Source organism: Cygnus olor, chromosome 3, assembly GCF_009769625.2.
Source record: "Cygnus olor isolate bCygOlo1 chromosome 3, bCygOlo1.pri.v2, whole genome shotgun sequence".
NCBI lineage: Eukaryota > Metazoa > Chordata > Aves > Anseriformes > Anatidae > Cygnus > Cygnus olor.
In genome coordinates, this window is record NC_049171.1 from 3,031,447 (window position 1) to 3,045,900 (window position 14,454).

General features: G+C 44.4%; 1 protein-coding gene and 1 long non-coding RNA gene across 3 annotated transcripts in view; both read right to left on the bottom strand.

Moving 5' to 3' along the window:
- Window positions 1-14,454, bottom strand: part of PINX1 (PIN2 (TERF1) interacting telomerase inhibitor 1) — a 62,817-nt gene that overhangs the window by 6,840 nt on the left and 41,523 nt on the right. The gene's annotated exons all lie outside the window — the stretch shown is intronic.
- On the bottom strand, window positions 3,173-4,855 carry LOC121066888. Its single transcript, XR_005818007.1, has 3 exons — window positions 3,564-4,855; window positions 3,293-3,419; window positions 3,173-3,183 (listed from the first exon to the last, which is right to left on the bottom strand). It is a non-coding gene; the product is annotated as an uncharacterized LOC121066888 (long non-coding RNA).

The window sequence follows — 14,454 nt, forward strand, 5'->3', positions numbered from 1 at the left end:
CATGCCCAAAGAGCAGCTGAAATTTGGACGTGTTTACATGGATATTGAAGCACTCAAAAATAACCCTTTGTGGCACATCCTTTGGCTTGGCAGAAGTCACAAATGACTTCTGGAAACGTCCCAAATTTTATTTTTTTTTAAAGGCTGGTGTGAACTGCAGGTACCTAAGCACACCCCCTCAGATGGCAAAAGCTGAGCAGGTAGGAATCGTGTAGAGTCCTTACCAACATCTGGCCCACGAGATCCTTCTGAAACAGGAGGTTATCCGCAGCCACTATGGGCAAACGAGGCGAGTACGCCAGCTACGAGGCTGTTTTTCCATTCATAAACGTACACAGATAAGAACACCCACTCTGCCTGTGAATCTTGTACGTGGACTGAAGTGACTATAAAATGCAGCCAAATCGGAGCAGTAATATTTTACACCCACATCCAATGGCACCAAGTGATAACAGGGTGAAGGCCAGCAGCAAAGCGGGAGATATAAACCCACTTATCTCAAAACTTCATAGTTAGTGCACGACGGTGGAGATAAGTGATCCGGCTCTCTTTAGGGCATCATTAAAGTTGATGGCTGAAATGGGTTTTATTAGGGTTTGTAGGTAAGGTTTCGCAGGTCTGACTCTTTATACACCAGTAACCTTTAGTCACACGAGCAGGAATGCAAAGATTTGTGTCGTTAGCGATGCATCACGAGTGGCGATTTCCTCATCCATCGGCTTTCAAGAGAGCCAGCCCAGTGGAACGAAAGCAACGCTACACTTGAGATGCCAGTGATGTTTGTGGGGGCACTTAGCAAAATTAGGTACTTTTCTTGCAGGAATACCTTTGTGGCCTACCTCGAGTAAGTTTAGGAAGTAACAGAAATTATATGATTTCTATCAAAGTCTGCAAAGAGCTGTTTAACATGGGGAAAAAGGCACACGTACCTACACATAGCTACAGATATGAGTGTACACATGAAAGGGGAGCTGCAGTAGAAGTTTGACGAGACTCAACCCTCAGAATAAATGGACTGAGCTGTTTGCAGTCGCTTTCTTATTAAAAAGCTACGCGTCCCAACTGGAGCAAGCGGCACTGGTGCCGATCAAAAAATAGATGCCCTGCTAAAGCAACGTTAAACAGGTCACTTTCTCTTCCTTCTGCCAGCAGGAGGATTTTGACACCTTGTATTGCAAAATGACAAACAGTCTCCCAGGTTTTCTGCTGCAGATGCCAGCCAGAACGGTTTCCCTCCCCACCCCTATATGTAAAACACACTCGTGACCAGAACACCAATTATCCTCTGGCCAACCAGGAAAGGATTTTCTCATTCCCTTGGTGACTTTGAGTCCTGACAACTTAATTACTGTAATTGAAGGCAAATATTACTTGAACTCTACACATTTCTTTTTCATAAAATACATTAGGCATTAAAAAAAAAATGTTCCTTTGGTTAAGCTGAGGAGTTCAGAAGGTATGCACGATCCCAGAAAATAAGAACCTTGCTCAGAAACTCCTTTATTGATAAGAATTTTAATAACCACGGGCCACTGAACACAGAACTAACAGGGCATGGAGACAAGCAAGGAGGTGCCAACTCTAGAAAACCTCTTGGTTTAGGAGAAGCTTATGTAAAGCCATAAATCACCTGCAAGGGCTGTTACATGCCAGCAGTGTTCCCCCTCCCGTGATGTACCTGTCCAAGTAGCCATGGGAACACCGCTGAACTCTAAACATGTTTTTTTTCCTCTAACCTCTTGACGGGAGAGTTGCAGTTTATGCAGTTCCAAAAATAAGACACGCGTATGTAAGTGAGCACCGTGTTTCCGCAACCTCCAAAATGCAATGAATTATACAGGACGAAAGACGAAGAACCATTCCTGCTCCGTTCCTGATGACCAGGTAAAAGGAAAAGAACAATCCTGCTACAACTGGTGGGAGGCCAGAAGATTGGGCTTTGGAGATGTCTTCACCCTCATCATGAGTTCCACAACTGCAAATGAATTCAGGCTAAGAAGATCAAGTTAAAAGAAGACTTGGGAATGCAAGTCTGTAGAGAGTTGGTAGGACGGTCCCAAGCAGGAGAAAAGCACTGCTTCAAGCTGAGTTAAGTGTGGAGTGATTAAGAGGAAACAATAGGAAAATTCAAGGAGAGGCTGGGAAGTGCACAGGAAAAGATGAGGGTCAATTATAGCCAGAAGTCCCCAGTAAACATCATCTGTTTATGCAATCGGCTGAATGTATGGAAAAATAAAGCACTAAGTACTCACAGGTTGTTTTTTTTTTTGTTGTTGTTCCTGCACGCTTTCTTCACTTTTACACACAATGCTGATTTAATCATTAAGTCAGCACACTAAACTTATAGAGTGAAATCCTGGTTCCCTTAATTCCTGCAGGATCAGGATTGCATCTCTACGGCACTGTACTCTCAGAGCATCTTTCCCACACAGTTACTTCGTGAAGGAAAAAAATATGGGATTATGGCCTATTATATACAGAAAAAGATTCACATTCAAACATGAAAAAGGTTTGGCAACAGTAGAAGCCCAAAGTAGAACGGTATCTAGACACCTCACAAAATAAATGAGTTCGAAATCCAAATTGGAGATTTAAGACCTTAGGCTGAAGAATTAAACTCCAAAAATCAACGAATGCTTCCGCACGTTACTCTAGGAGGAAAAGCAAGATGCAACAAATCAGCAGAAATAAAGGGTGCTATACATAAGCAACAGAAGTAGGCGGCAATGTGGATTAATTCAATAAAATTTCCTCCTCTTCACTGCAGGTGTTTCTTTCCTAGCATTTAAAGCTTAAAATAGAGGAATCAAAAAAAAAAAAAAAACACACTACTATACAGTCTAATATCTGCCACGTATGAACTACAGTTACTTAAGCCGAGTAATTTCACATGCCTTTGCTTCCTCGTTTGCAAATGAGGGTGTACCACTTCACAAATCATTTTGTTAGCACAAATTGACAAAATGACACAGAAGGAGAAGTACTGAAGAATGGAGCGTAGAGGCAGAAAAAAACTAAACTGCAATTTTAGTAGATTCTCACTTAAATTACAGAAAATAGGCTAGATGAAGTAAGTACAGGCTAAACATCTAGCCTGAGTTGCAAGGCAATCACACGACCATCCACGGCTTTAAAATGCAAGCCCACCTTTGCGGAGTTAGAGTGAATGGCAGCGATGAGTTACTTTCTCGTTAAGAAACCGTAACAACATGATTAATATAATCCAGCCCTATTCCTGCTGCTCCACACCCTCACTGCAGAGCAGCACCGGTAGGAGCCATGTGCAGGATACGAAACTTGACAGGAAGAACTGGGGGCATCCCCGTATCTTTCCAACGCAGGTCTAGAGAGCAGCACAGCAGATTATTACCGAGGAATCACTCTGGAGCTTTGCAGATGTTAAGGATGACAGAGGCTCGCTGTAAGGAGTTGACAACGTAACGTCAGGCATAAGCATAAACATTTGGATTGGGATCAAACGGGCAAGAGAGTGAACAAAGACTTGTAGCATGATGAGTTTAAGCAGGATTAAACTAAATACATGCATAAAGAAGGCCACGTACCATCAGTTCTGAAGTCAATTCTGGCATAAGAATGGGCTCTACCATTTTCAGTTCACCTAATTGAGCTCGGTACACTGCAGACAGCATCTTACGAAGAGATGACGACAACATATCTCTAACATAGAAAGGGCTGCTGCAAAGAGAAAAGGGAGAAATTTCCCTGTCCTTTGATGAAGAGGATGAGAGGCAGCAGGTGTAAACTACTGACATAAAACTTTGCCAGAAGAACAAATCTATCAGTGTCCACATGAAGCCTCAACCACTGGGAGTCTCAACCACTGCAACAAACCTCTGACAACTATCAGGAAAGCATTAGGTGGAGTTAATCCTTGCTTGGAAAAGAAAATGGGGTATCTGTACTCAAGAAGCATCTTACAGCCTCCTAATGCTTAAAAAAAAAAAAAAAAAAAGCAATTGATGCAATTTGACTTCCTGGTAATAAAAGATGATTTTAGTGAAAGAGATGGAAAAAAAAAACAAACATGAAATTCAGAAAGAAGAACTGCTAAAAATTCAGGTGCCCTGTCATTTCCTTCTTTTGCTGTCCGTGGTATTGCAGTCACCAGGACACCTCCCACAGCCACACTGAGTTTTAATTGCACTACTTTTTATCCTGAGTGTCGAGAGAGAGCGAGGAATGCACCTTTAGGAAACAAAATGGAAATCCCGAATGTCTAACACCTAGACAGGCTGCAGAACATGACAGCACTTTTTCAAAGAACAAATGCCAATTACTACCCAGAAAAACTTTCCCGTTCAATCCCATTTAAATAAACTTGGTGTCAGAACACGTTGAAAAACCCAACTGCAAGATCGCAGCTGATTTAACTACTTGTACTACACAAACCACCAGCTCTGCCTCTTACCCAGGAAGGACAAGGAGAGAGGCTGGGAAGTAACTAACGGAAAAGGGACAAGGAAAAAACCTATAAAAAAAATTGGTTTTCCCTGGGGAATTATGAGGAACTGTGTTTGCTACACCTGCCTCCATCTGCAGCTACAAAGGAAAGAGCGGGCGGACTGCTTCGCTACAACTAAAAAAGGCAAGGGATTTTATTGCAGTAAATCTCTGCTCCGAATGATTCGGGGTTATTCATAGAATCCTTGATTGGAAGTGACCTCTGGAGGTCCTTATCCAGCCTCCGGTGTGGAGCAGGACTACGGCCAGCACGAGACCAGGTCAGCTGGGTCTTTTCTGGCTGAGTCATGAAAACCTGCAAGGACAGAGGCTCTGCATCCTAGCGAGGACGTATTACTACCATATAACAGCAATAACTTTCTACCCTACAAATCCACAGGTGCTTGGTTTTCAAGTACATTTGCATCATATCTTCTGACTCCATTTTTTATTTTGGGTTTAAATTCAGCGGAAACGGCATTCAACTTCTCCCAGGCTGCCTTGTAATTCTCCTTTACATTTCTGCCAGAAGCTCATCCCGTATCTCAGCAAGTGGCCGATTTTAGCGTTCCCATTTATTTTTATAATTCACACATTACTGCTGCTGTGAAGTAGAAAGCCGCTATGTCGCTCACTGAACGCAATCCCTAGGCATCCAAAATACCATTTGCTTGTCATACAACAGTCCTACTGCCGTACGACGCGTTGGATCCCAGCCTGTTCCCATCAATGAACCAGGAGCCGAGCAATAAGCTCCAACACTCGGCCGGGTTTTGCCTTCAGCCTGAAGACAACAGCGTAACAGGAAGCAACAGGGTTGCAAAAAGTGCAAGGGATTAGATTTTGGCCGGAGACTTGATTACAACGATAGCCATGGGGATTCATCGCAGCTGTCATTATCAGGTCCCGGTCAGTCCTACAGCACCAGCACTCACAAAACGGGCAGTCACACCACCTGTATTTCCAATGTCAGCTTGGGAACCCTGATACCATGTTGCACAGAGCACACAAACTTCCTCCTACTGTTCTCACACTTTTCAGGAAAAAAAAAGCACGTTTTAATAAATAAACACAGTGAGTAAAATCCTTGAGCAGAAGGGAGCCCGTAACAGGCTACGAGAGAATGAGAGAGAACGCACGAGAGGTGTGGAAGACTGAAGGCACACAGGGAAAGAGTTACAAGAAAAAAAAATCACACCGCAGAGAAGAAAAATCCTTTTTATATCTTGAAAGAGAGACACTTAGATATCCTTGTGACATCTCATTTCGCTCTAGCTACACTGCTGAGGCCAGCAAAACCTCTCTTCCTTTCCATTTCCTTGCAAATTACATCTGTCTGTTAGACTGAATGTAAACAAAACTAAAGGAAGAGATTTCCCTTAGGATCTCTCTATTGGCACGGTACAAAGATACAAACAGAGTGACTTCATCTTCCCAGAAGCATCTAAATCAATTCTAACCGTTCTGTTCTCACCTTGAATAACAGAGGAAGTATGGTCCGGCAAAGCGAGCACAGGACTGGGAAGGTCACGTTTCCCAAGTTCTCTTCCCAGCTACAAAACAGAGCTGGTGGGAAACCCTGGAGAAGTTATTCTCCCCAGTTATGGCACAAGCTATCAAAAAAAACAAAAGGGCAAAACATGCCTTATCAGCTCTACGAAACTTGCAGCAGAGCTACAAGTTTCGTTAAGTGTTTACAAAGTACTTTGAGATCCTTGAGAGAGGCATCCCAGATGTGCAAGGCACTACACAAGTGCTGAAAGTGCTTTTCCACTCACCTGATGGTGTTTTGCAGCTGTGACACTTAAAAGGGAACAAACACCTCACAGTTTTTGTCTCTCCTGCAATATAACCATGTATAAGCAAATCACTAAGAGACTTTCAAATGTAGTATTTTAAAGGAGTGGGCAGCATTACAACCAAATCAGTGCTGGTCTTTTCATCCTGCAGCCACACACTAAACGCCAATGCCTTCAGATGTCCCGGACAGTCATTCCAGTAGTGTAAGCAATATCCAGGTAGCAGCAGAAATAACCAAAGCCTTCTTCATGTGGTTGTTTCACTACTGTCACGTCATTCCCAAGGCAGTCTTCATTAGACCTTTGTAATATGTGGCACAGGCAGCTGCTGTTAATCCTTTCTAACAAGGACTCAAAGACCAGACCCTTCTTGATTATCAACTTCAGGATTCCTTCCTACTCCACACAGATACAGAAGGATCTGAATAGACCAGAGGAGAAGTAACAAGGGGGCTCAGCCAGCCACACTGCGAATACAAACAAAGGTATTAGCAAGGAGTATGAAGATTTGAAATGCAGAGACAAGTCACTGAGAGATAGGACACCATAAAAACCATTGGAGATACCCAGAGAGAAAGCAGTCCTGGCAGCAGCTCTAAGAGCAAGCAAAATGAGCATCACGGTTTGGCTTCTGGCAAAGGATACTCTGCATTCTAAACTCTGAAGAGAATTCCTACCTATGTAAAACCTCAATTCTATCTCTTTTTTAACAATAAATGTAGAAAGTAACATTTGTGTATAAACAGTCTTTCTACAAGCATTCAAAACAGACACAATTTAAATGGCCAAACCTTCAATCCTTCCACCCTCCCATTAGAAAACGCTTCTCAAAAGGAACACACACTCTTAAAACTTTTCCGCTGCTTTGCTTTGAAAGGGTGATACGCTGGACAGCTGATCCACGGATCAAAATCAAGCTTGCTCCGTGCAAGGGCACAGATATTTCCTGTTTTTCAGCACAAGCAGTGGCAGAGGAGCTGCTGAGAAATCCCTCCTTGTGTCACTTTTAGTCACTTATTTGTTAAGCGTGCCTTCGTCAGGACTGGGTTCCTTTCCTTGAAGCAGGTGTGAAGTATTTGCAGCACAGGAAAATGAATCAGAACACGGCAATTTCGAGCAGCGCAGACCATAAATACCAGCAAAGAAGACAAACAGCAAGAATAAGAGAGCTCAAATCTGAAATACAACCCCACGGATGCGCATGCACCTTTTTCTTCTCTCCCATCTATAAGGGTTTGAAGAAAAGAGTTTGTGTGAGGGATGGGTTTTGTCTTTCCAATGAGTATCACTCATGCTGTGTTGCTACAGTTCATATGGATCTTGTTCTTGCTTTCAAGGATTCACATGGTACAGCTCTGCATTCCACCTCCTCTACAAACAAACTACACTCAATCTCCCCGCAGTCTTCTTTCATAAATTTTGGCATTTTTTCTTCATTGCTGCCTTTAGTTTTGGTGCTTCCTTGCGGATCGATTCCAGTTAGCACCCATCCTTCACCCCACGCACTAACCCAACTCATCCACAGTGTCCTTCCTAAAGCTGCTCCATTCTCAGACACAGACAGAAGTGTTTGACTAACCATACTGCCCGTGTCCTACCTTACCCTCCTTCTATCTGCTAGGTGTAACATCCTGCCCTTGTTCTGTCCATCATTTTACTGGAGGCTCTCCGGGGAAGCAATTAGCCCACATGTGAGCGCTATATAACATAATTAACAAATAATAACTACCGAGAAATGTAGGCCAAAAAAGCAAAGTTATCAGAGCAGCGTTTCTGCAGAGACTTGTATTGTTCTGCACTCGCCTGCAACGTTAGCTTCCAAGTTCCTGGAGGCACGCATTACACTCCAAGCAGCAGAAAAGCAAAGGTGCAGAGAGTGCTTTAAAGAAGACATACGGTGTTCCGAGTTCATTTGGATTTCCAGGCTTTGCAATTTTTACCAAATTCGTTAATATTGCCATTAGTAAGTATTTACGCAGCAGACCACCACCAATAAGTTTCAGAATCGGAAGTGAAAAGCTTGTAATTTGGATCTAAATTGACTTTGGCAACAGGAGTATCAAAGGAAGGAAAGACGGAATGACTGTACCCATGAGCAAGACGCAACACAAACTTCATGCGTGACATCATTTGGGGTGGAAAAAAAGCTCGAAGAGGCAAGGACAGAACCTTTGCTCTTGGGTGTTCATTCGCACACTCCACAGCAGATAGAAGGGAACGGCAGCAATTGAGGGGAAGCCCTCTTATTTCTCAAAGCAGCAAAATATTTCCTAGTCCTGAGGCTTCCTACTACAGGACAGGTATTTCAGCCCTTTGCACAGTTGCCAGAAAGTGGAAAGAGCCCTGGGCATCCCCTTCAAGGCTGTCTCTGTCCCCTTGGTACTGAAAAGTAAGTCTGCTATTAGGTGTCATAGCAACTGAACAGGGGTTTCTTAAATACATGAAGCAGGCTTCTCCTTTCACAGGGACTCAGGGAGCTAAGGAAGCAAAAAAGAAGGATGGACAAAGGGCAAAAGAGGAGGAAGAATCAGTTTGGAGTAGTTATTTGGAAGAAGAAAGATGGCACTTGAGATGTACGGAGGAGGAACAGCCTTCAGGAAAGAGAAGGGAAAAAGCATGTGAATAACCTCCACACATCTCACCCTTGACTATATCAGCAGTGACCACACTCTGAAATGCTCATTTTAGTTCCAGCAGTAGCTGATCTTTCCCGAAATACCTCATTAAGATGGTCCCTACTGAGCGGAGGCCAGTGAACAGGCAGATTATTTCAGCCACAAAGCAGGTGGAAAACTTGTCACGAAGCAGTTGACGCTCCTTTTTGGGTAATCCACGGGGACTGCAAGTGCCAGCATGACCTGCCCAGCCTCATAGTCTGAGCAAGACAGAGCACGTATGCTGTGACCTGTAACAAAGATGATGGCTTTTCGTGGTCAGTTTGTGAAATCTGCAGTTTTGGGCAGAACTTTGGCTCCATCAACCTACGAAACAACTCACGTTTTAACCTGTGTAAGCAAGCTGTTTAAGGAGAGAACAGCTTAGATCAGCACGTACATTATCTATGTTACCAAAGCCTACTGCAATGCCAAAGAAAATCCTCACTATCCAAGCGAAGAAGACAAGTACTGGGCTTCAAAACTGACAGACAGCCCTATGACGTTGAGATAATCTGCACCCTCATGGTCATGGTCTTAGCTTTTCTGCTGTAGGAGCTCAAAGAGCTCTGATCTTCCAAGCATTAGAGGTGCAAATATTTAGCTGGTTTTTGTTTCACATCTTTATCTGTCCAGACTGCTCTTGGGTTTACATCACCTTCCTCCTCTGGGCTTAGAAAGCTTCACTCTCCACCTTCCAAGCCCTCATCAGACTTCCCTTCCTTTGGCTTGCTTTCCGTGGCTGACCTTCGTGCTTCAGCTCTGCTTTTCCTGCCTGCCTTCAGCTTCTGCACCTTGTGAGCCATAGCCTTCATTTCATTTCACACCCTTCTTTGCTGGTTCTCTTCATCCTCGCCTTCTTTTTTCTTTTGGTGATCCTTACTTCTAGAGCTCACGCAGGTCAAAATTATAAAGACACATGTCTTTCATTATGCTAAGCATTAGCTTCATGGTGCTGCATAAAGATTTAGTGGTAATGTTAAAAATGACAAAGAGAAAATCCCTGTGTCTGTAATTCCAAATAGATTTCCTAGGATTTTCTTATTAACACTTTATGTAATGCCCTAGGGGAAGCGAAGTGCTCTGCGGTTGCCCGGTGAACCACACAAAACACAGAACCTGTGCCTCAAGGGACTTGCAGGTTAAACCTATGAGTGGGTACAAAACAATACAAATAATTATCAGGTAGGCGATCCCGCAGGGAGCGTGCGTGTTCCAAGCTGGAACGTCTCCTGGCACGGGAGCTCTGAAAAAGGAATGGGAATGGGATGCTTATCACAGCTTAATAGCAAACTGCTCCAGGAATAAGCAGCAAGATGAAGAGAAGATTCAGGAAGAAACATCAAATTAAAGGAGAAATCAATTTGTTTCCAGTGTCTCACTTGTTCCCAATATTCTGCTGTCTAGGAGTAAGAGAAGATGCAAAGGCAAACAGCAAAAGCCCCAGCTGCTGCCTCCAGTCCCTCAGCCACGTCCTAAGAAGCTGCTAAGAGGGATGTGGCATTGGTTGGGGTCTCAAATCCTTAAAGAAAGACTTGGACTAACTCACCTGGATGTCCTAAGAAAGCCCAGAAATTACTGCTTGCTTGATGTTGAGTACTGAAAGGGTGTAGAAAAAGGAGGAAAAAAGACCCCTGCGCTGAGTGGCCTAACATTGAGCAAGAGCAGAAGCTTTAAAAGATTTAATTTTCCCCAATTAGACTCTCTAACAATCCGCCCATAAAAACTGCTTTCTGCTTTGGATTTACTTCCTTGCAGTCAATCATCCTCCTGCTCTCTCCTTTCATTACATGAGCCCTCTGCTAATCCCTTCTGCTACCTGCAGAAGCTGGGTGGTCCCCCCCATCCCGAGCAGAGCTCCACCAACAAGTCAGCCAGCCTCGAACCTCAACGGTGACTCAGCAACGCCAGCTCAGTTTTCTTTCTTCCCTTCATTACCCCGTGCTTAATGCCATAAGAAAAGCTGGGAGGTGGAGCCACCGAGGCTTTAAAGCCGTCGTTCCAAGCCCAGACGAAGGTCACGGCTGCCCCAGGATCCAAGCTGCATGGAATACTTGCAGTTAACTCTCAGCGAAGCAGCTTGGCTTCCTGTGGCTTTGCATCTTGTGGCTGGATGACCCCGTATCTAATGAAGTGCAAGTCGTGATCGAAGCCGTTCCTGTGGTTACGACACTCGTAACGGCTTCCCTCCGCGTGGATCCTCTGATGTCTAATAATACAGCCGAGCCCAGCTGGGAAAACAATTTGCCTTTCCTCTTCACGCAACCATTTATTTTCACAAAGAGTAGGGACATAATATTTGGAAGGCTGCTGTCTCCAAGGTTTCTCAGGCATATCTCATCTCCTTCATGAGGACATGATTTGTGCTAAAAGGTAGGTGTTGACTTAGCATGCGTGTGGGGCTAAACGAGAACTAGGAAAACAATAACGACAGCAAAAACCACCAATGGAGACAGTTTAAAGTAACTGGCTGATGTTGTGCTGAGGCACATGAGAAGTGGTCAGAGTCTATTCTGCCACCCCTGATGCAGAAATAAGCACCTCTGCAAAGGAGGCAACAATAGACAAACAGAACCGGCGAGGGTAAGATGCAGACTGCAACCATTAACACGACCATTTTTGCAGCAATCAACACCTCTCGAAGGAAAAAAAAAAATCCACGCGAAGTCATAGGTGGTAAGAAGCCAAGACATCGCTAAAAAGGAGCCACTGTTCAACTATTTTGCTGGATACGAACATCGCAAAGGAACTGATATCCATGTTCCAACCTGCTATCAACCGCAGTGTGTTGAAGGGATTAAAAGCTAACGTCGCAGCGCTATTCCCCTCTTAAAATTCCGTGTCAGGCCAGGGTCTTCCAATTTCTCAGCTTTTATATCCACGCAGTTGCAACACCAGACCAACTTTGTTTGTTCCTAATGAAAGCGGTGATTCACTTCCTTTCCAGGAGCTACGCCGTAAAACGTTGATTAGAGCACAAACCGCCCCCCAAATTTAAAGCTGAGAGAAAGAGAAAACAAAGTGAGGTGTAAAAGAAGATGGGAGTCGAGGGGAAAATCAAAGCAGAGAATTCACCAGGAGGTAGAGATTTTATCAAAGCGATTGGTTCATTAGGCAGCAAATTTGACTGTGCATTAACGCTGTACAGTAGTGGTTTTTGTTAGGGAGTTCTTCAGGGCAGACACCTTTGTCTTTATACTTGTAAAACACCAATTAATATCTCGGGCAGACTATAAACAAATCAACATTAAAACAAAGCAGCGAAACAGAACCATTTGTATATCCTGTTGCGCCTGGAGTCACTAGGACAGATTCAAGTCTCCGGAGAGAGACCGTATTCTCTTCCCTCTAATGGTCTCGCCCATATGCTCTGCTCACGTCTACAGTAGTTAAAAAGTACAAACTTTGATTAATATGCTTGCTTCGGTTCAGGAGGAGTTCACCATAGGATGCTGCTCTGGGAATCCTTGTTACACTTCTTGTGTCCGTGTCTTCAAGCTAGCTTTAAACTAGTAAGGGTATAACTACAGGAGCAGAGCTCTCTGCATGCTGCAAAGCCCCCTCCAGACCCTGTTAAACGCTGCACAGAACAGCCCCACTGGACCTCTGCTTTCCTGACGTGACACTGAGGGTGCCTGCTGTGCATCCTCAGAAGGGATTCGGGCATGTCTGGGAGATTAGAGACCGCTGGAATGGTACTGGAGGGCTATGTACGGAGGAGGGAGCCAGATCTGGCTCAGTCCTGGCCATCTTGTAAGACTAGAAAGGATCCCTAGCACAAACTATCTCCAAAAGTGTGCGAGGAGGTTGTTCTGGAGAGAAATAGCTTGTTCACACCACAGCTGAGCTTAGGACAGAATTTACGTATGTGGGTGACTGGTCACCAGGACCTAGGAGGGCAAAGGAGGACCAAGTTATATCAACAAAGGCATATCCCGTAACTCAACCGATGTGAAGACAAAACCACAGCAAGCTTTCCTTCCAACCTGCCCTACCCAATACAGCATCTTCCCCCATTCTGCACACCACTTTCTAAACTGGAAAAGTCACTTAATATTGCTTCAGCTCCCTAAGATACCTTCAGAGGAAAGGCCAGACAGCGACAATCTGCCGGTTTTGAGCCAAGACAGTGGTAAAGATGCCGCACTATGGGTTCAGTCTAAGCCTTCCCCTGATTCACAGCAAGGGCTGGCCACATCGAACTTGTTCTAAGTAGAAGGCTGGTAATTTAGGCTCATGACTGAAAAAAGCTGAAAGCTTGCCAGCCCCATCTCTGTCTGGCATGCCAGAAGCTATAAAAACACTAAGCAAGACTAGCAGTAGGAAGGTATGATTTGGGGTTTATGATTTCTGAAGAAACCTTCATGTAAAGGGGAGGAAGAAAACAGCAGACTTATCTCTTATGTTCTACTCCCCGTGATAAAGAAATAAGGATCTTAAATAGTATCAACAAAGATGCGGTTTAAGAGTTGGAAATCTTCCTATGTTTAGGCAAACACACAGATTGTGCAGTTGGTGGGGTTTTCCTAAGACAGGCACTCATTTGTTGGTTTCTTAAACACATCCCTCGCGAATGACACAAGCAGAGCTGATCCCACCTACAGAAAAAGCAATGGGTTTGACGAGCCCTTAAGGTCCCTTACAAACACTTCACCTCCTGTGAAAAGAAACCTAACACACAGAAACCCAGAAGAGAGGAATTAATAACTACACCCTACAAGTGAGTAACGGTTCCAGACCACCACGCATCTTCTCCTTAGAAGATGGTGGCCAACAGCCTGGAAACAGAACAGGGCGAGATTCAGGGATCTCACGAAAGAGTTAAAAGTTCAGGCAGGTAATATCTGCGTTTTGAAAGAATTTGGCCACCAGAGCTACTTCCCTGCAACAGTTACAAGAGGCTGCTGCCAATGTTAACATCAGAAGGCAGATACTGACAGGTTTTTTTTGCCCAGTCAGATGCCGTTACTGACACTCACTTAGACAAGCCAGTACAAACACGCCGAAAAGGACATTTCCTATAGCAACGGCTTCTCAAGTAACTAAGGAATTTACCGACAGTCATGAAATCTCTGGCAGGCGGCTGGAAGACAGTGGGGTTAGCTTCCCAAATGTCCCGGGGCACGGAAAAGCTGATGCGACTCACGTAACAACGGCTCCTACGGCGCTGCTGAAGCCCGGGTAGCTTGCGAGATGAATGACGGCCTCCCTGAGCTCTGCAACACGCAACAGGAGCTAGCGAAACCTGTACCGGTGGCCAAGCGATGTGGAGGAAGGGTGATAAATTACAGCTGCGAGTCAGGCTCCTCGTGAGAGGACGGATATTTCTGCTGAACCAACAGCTACTTGATTTTTTGCTTCGGACTGGAGAGCCAAGGGCAAGTTTCCTTACACAAGGATTATTGACTAGTTAATAAAACTCGAAGCGGGAAAAAAATAGCATCCCTCCTATAGGAAAGCCTCGAAATGCTGTATCAGTGTTGGATTTAAAGAGGACCAAACTGCTGTGGATGAGGGAAACCTGCACAGAAGTACAAGTA